We start from the raw sequence: 5,000 nt of genomic DNA on the forward strand, positions 1-5,000 counted from the left end.
TCAAGTTCAAGTGAACTTCATTAGCATGACAAACATGCTTGCATTGCTATCTATCTATCTATCTATGAAGTTCAAGTTCAAGTGAGCTTTATTAGCATGACAAAAATGTTTGCAAATCTATCTATCTATCTATCTATCTATCTATCTATCTATCTATCTATTTATCTTTCTATCTCTATCTATCTATCTAACTAACTAGCTAGCTTGCTAGCTATTGATTTGTCTATCTATCTATCTATCTATCTATCTATCTATCTATCTATCTATCTGTCTGTCTGTCTGTCTATCTATCTATCCATCTATCCATCTATCTACCTATCTTTAAAAGAGTTTTGGAGATGAGTCAGTGTTTGTGTGTATGCATGTGTGTGTGTTTGAAGGGAGGCTTCGGGCTCCCGTAGTGTTGGGTACAGTGGGCACAGAGTTGCGTGCCAGCCTGTGGAACTGCGGCTTCCCGCGACGAAGTGGGGGAATTCACTCAGCATGGACACTCCACGGGGGGTGAGCGGAGCGGGGAGGGGAGGGGAGGGAGGGACGGGGGACAGAGTGATGGGACCAGCCAGCTGAAGAGACAGAAGCTACATTAATAGAGGCATATGCCTGGAACAGAACAAGAGAGAAGACCAGAGACGGAACGGGGGTTTAATGTGTGGAAGGGATGGGTGTAGGGGAGTGGTGTTGGGGGGGGGTGGGGGGACTGAGCAGTTAGGCTTACAGAAAAGAGAGGGAGATGGAAAGAGAGAAAGGGAAAACAGACACTGTTGCTGGCTTAGAAGAAAAGAGAAAGCGGAAAAAAGAACAAGAGGGAGCGAGAGAGACGGAGAGTAAAAGAACGAGAGATGGAGAAAGGGAGAGAGAGAGAGGGGTGGAGAGAGGAAAGGATGGAAGGGAAGGCTGCTGGAATAAAAAAAAAAAAAAGCAGTGCCAGCTCCAGTAATTGCTTGAATGCCAGTGGGAACGCTCCTGCTCATTTGAAAGCAGTTCACCCACACTCTCCAGGATTTGAGCTGGGGGTGGTTTGTGTGGTGCGTGCGTGCGTGTGTGTGTGTGTGTGTGGTGTATCATGTGTGTGTGTGTGTGTGTGTGTGTGTGTGTGTGTGTGTGTGTGTGTGTGTGTGTGTATGTCTGTTTGTGTGATGTTAGGGGTGCTTTGAGCTAGGAACAAGCAGGAGCGTGGTATGGAGTGGGGTGACAGTGTTGCTCTGATCCCCCGTGTTTGCATCAGTGTGGATGAATATGAGATTTTGGAGATGGTCGGTGCATGAAGTGTGTGTGTGTGTGTGTGTGTGTGTGTGTGTGTGAGTGTGAGTGTGTGTGCCTCCTGTAAGGGAGGCGTTGTCTGAGTAATGCGTGTGTGTGTGTGTGTTAGTGAGCGCGAGGAGCGAGTGAATAGCGATAGAGGAAAGTGAGCAGAGAGATAAGGAGGTAGGCGGACCGCCACTCAGACCTGTCAGATGTGATCGCACAGCAGAGCGCTCTGCACGTCTCTCTCTTTCTCTCTTTCTCTTTTCGTCTCTCTCTTTTTACCTTGCGCTCTCTCTCTCCCTCTCTTCTTTATTCCTCTTTTATTTCCTTCACGACAGCCCACCTCCTCCAGCCTCCTCCCATTCCCTCCATCTCATTCCACAGCTCTCCGTCACCTCTTTCTCCCCCCCCTTTTTTTTTTTTTTTGATTTCTTTATTTTGTCTTGTTTGGTGCGTGCATTGGATGAGCACCCCTCTTCCCCTCCCTCCCTCTCCTCTCCTCTCCTCCCTCCCTCCCTCTCCTCCCTCCCTCCCTCTCCTCCCTCCTCCTCTACCACCTCCTCTCTCTCTCTCGCTCTCTCACTCACTCACTCACTCAATCACACACTCTCTCTCTCTCTTTCTCTCTCTCTCCCTCTCTCTTTGCTGGCTTTCATAGCAGAGTTTCCCTTTTTTCTCTCCATCCTGTGTGCAGGTTCTATCTAAGCGAGGGACCACCACCACACTCTCCAGCCTCTGCTCAGCCCACTGTGAGTATTCTCATGCTAATTCGCCCGTTACCTCTTGAAGAAGCCGCTGGCTTTTGTGTGTGTGTAGGAAAGAGAGAGAGAGAGAGTGTGTGTGTGTGTGTGTGTAAGAGAGAGAGTGTGGGTGTGCATTCCGGCGTGTGTGTGTGTGTGTGTTGTTATTCTTGCTGCTTTCATGTTTTTTCCCCTCTGTTCCTTGACCACCTCGCGCAGAGTGGAAGCATGAAGCCACAGAGTGAAAGAGGGGCGGGGGAAAGAGAGAACCGGGAAGAAGAGAGGCAGAGAAAGAGAGAGAGAGAGAGGGAGAGAGGGAGAGGGAGAGGGAGACCGCGCGGCTACGGGAAGAGGAAGAGGAGGAGGAGGAAAGACGAGAGAGGGAGAGAGGGATAGAGGGATGCCGCTGCTGATTGCCGCTGCCGCTTTTCTGAGGTGTCTTGAGTGGATCCGGGCATAGCTCACGAGCACGAGAGGAGGCGGGCACTACCATTCTTTTCTCCTTGCGTTGGGGGGGTCGAGGAGGAGGAGGAGGAGGGAGGGAGGGAGGGGGGGTGAGGGGATTTGGTGAGAGATTGTTGAGGGCTTGTTGACATGCTACACCAGGGGTCATGCTGTGACAATGTGGATGGAGAGTATCCTTTGATTTCTGTTTTCATTGTTGCCTCATCACCGTATCACACGCTGGGGTCCCGGGGTCGAGTGTTTTGGACATTTGAGAGTTAGTCCGTGCGGCGGGTCTCCGTAATGGAACGGACTGACGAGAAAGCATGCCGCAGCAGACCGGTGTGACTTTTATGGTGCCATGGGAAATTTGAGTTCACGTCACCCGAAGTGTTTGCATGTGGCAATTGTTTATGTGTGTGTGTGTGTGTGTGTGTGTGTGTGTGTGTGTGTGTGTTTGTCCAGGTCTGTGTGTCTGTGCTGCCATAGGTTATGTCACAGGGTGTCCGCTCCAGAGGTCAGACGCAGCGTCCCCTTCTCTTTCTGCCCTCCTGCTCAGGGGGCAAATTAGCACACACCCACACGTGTGTCTCGGCCATATGAAGAGTGGGTGTACTCTGCATGTGTGCGTTCGTGTGTGTGTGTGTGCGTGTGTGTGTGTGTGTGTCTCTCTGTGTGTGTGTGTGTGTGTGTGTGTTTGTATGTGAGAGAAAGAAAGGGAGGAAGGGAGAATGAGCATGCGTGTGTGTGTGTGTGTGTGTGTGTACGTTTGTGCATCCATGCATGTCTCTGCATATGTGTGTCCAGGGTGTGTTCTTCTTTTCGTGTCCCAATCTATGTGGATGTGTTTAGTAGTCTGTGCCCATGTCCCTGTGTGTGTGCTTAGTTGTGCGCGTACTTATGTGTGTGTATGTACTTATGTGTGTGTGTGTGTGTGTGTGTGTGTGTGTGTGTGTGTGTGTGTGTGTGAGAGTATGGGTGTATGCATGTGTTTGCATGCGTATATGTACGTGTGTAAGTATGTGTGTGCGTGTATGCATGCTTACATGACTACATGTGTGTTTGTGAGTATGGGTTTGTGTGTGTGTGCGCATGCTTGTGTGATTATGTGTGTGTGTATGTGTGCACATATGCACATGAGTGTGTGAGTATGTGTGTGCATGCTTATGTGTACATGCGTGTATGTGTGAGTATGGGTGTGTGTGTGTGTGCGCATGCTTATGTGTACATGTGTGTATGTGTGAGTATGGGTGTGTGTGTGTATGTGTGCGCATGCTTATGTGTACATGTGTGTATGTGTGAGTATGTGTGTGTGTGTGTGTGTGGGTGTGCACATGTCTTTGTGCTGAGACAGACGGCAGCAGTGGTCTCTCCTCCTGGTGGCAGGTGGACTTGCACTCGCCGGATGTGAGTGGGAGGGCAGGTCTGCTTAGGTCTGCTTAGCCGCGGACACACTGCACACCACGACACCTAGCCTGTGGTCAGCCACACCAACCACAAACAAAACACGGCCGAACTTTCCCCACACAAAGCCAGCACTTCCTTGCCGTCGTCGCAGGGCAGGTGCACGGAAAAGTCAAACGCGGCGACTTTAAAAAAAAAAAAAAAAATGTTTCTGCACCGGGCTTTTTATTTTGTGATTGTGTAATTTGCCATAACAAACCTTGTCTGTATTGAATAACATTGCCTTGAGCCGCGGGGTTGTGTAAATGTGAGAGATATGAAAGAGAAGAGAGGAAAACACTTATCTGGCTCATTACTCAATTCTTTCAGATCCCCACAATTTTTGGATGAGTGCAGAAAATGACTCATGGTAATGTTGGGTGATTGGTACATTCATATCAAGGCAGGCCTCCCCCACCCCCCCTTTCTTCACTCCAGCAGTAATGAAAATGAGTGCTGACGGAGAATCACTCGAATGATAGCAGCCTGTCGAGGAGTTAGGCTGAGAGACAGACACAGACACAGACAGAGAGAGAGAGAGAGAGAGAGAGAGACAGAGAGACAGAGACAGAGAGAGAGAGAGAGACAGAGAGAGAGAGAGAGAGAGACACACACACAGAGAGAGAGAGAGGTGACAGAGAAGGCCACGAAAGTTAGGTGATAAAAATGAGAACCATTTTGCCAATTACAGGAGATTAGGTTGCCCTCCACCAATCTGAATCCTTAAATCCCCACTGTTTGTGCAGCTCTGTCTGAGGAATGTAATTCTCGTAAGCGATCTGGTAGGAATAGCAATAAAAAGAGAAGAAGATAAGAAGCCAAAGGTAGAAACTTTCTCCTCCCTCCCCTGGAACTCTTTGATATAAATAGTACAGCGAGTTAACGCAGGAGATAATTGACATTGTGCCATCCTTTGCTTGTCTGTAATTAGGTGTGTGACAGAGTGGCAGTCTGGGGGCAGGTATAGCTGGCAATGACGTCGCCCTACGAGCTCAGTCTTTATTTAGAAACTAGCTCCACTTTACTGGAAAACTAGCCATACATATCACACTCCCCCCAAGGGAGCTATAGTTGCTAGTTTCCTGTGGACAAGTACCATCTTCCAGCAGTGTAGAAATCCATACCGCT

General features: G+C 49.2%; 1 protein-coding gene across 2 annotated transcripts in view; it reads left to right on the plus strand.

Moving 5' to 3' along the window:
* Window positions 1-5,000, plus strand: part of rbfox3a (RNA binding fox-1 homolog 3a) — a 354,038-nt gene that overhangs the window by 106,814 nt on the left and 242,224 nt on the right. For both annotated transcript variants that reach the window (XM_062532057.1, XM_062532056.1), the window contains exon 4: window positions 1,940-1,994. The gene's annotated coding sequence lies outside the window, so the exon portion shown is untranslated. The remainder of the gene's footprint in view (window positions 1-1,939; window positions 1,995-5,000) is intronic.

This window comes from Sardina pilchardus, chromosome 3, assembly GCF_963854185.1.
Source record: "Sardina pilchardus chromosome 3, fSarPil1.1, whole genome shotgun sequence".
NCBI classification, from domain to species: Eukaryota; Metazoa; Chordata; class Actinopteri; order Clupeiformes; family Clupeidae; genus Sardina; species Sardina pilchardus.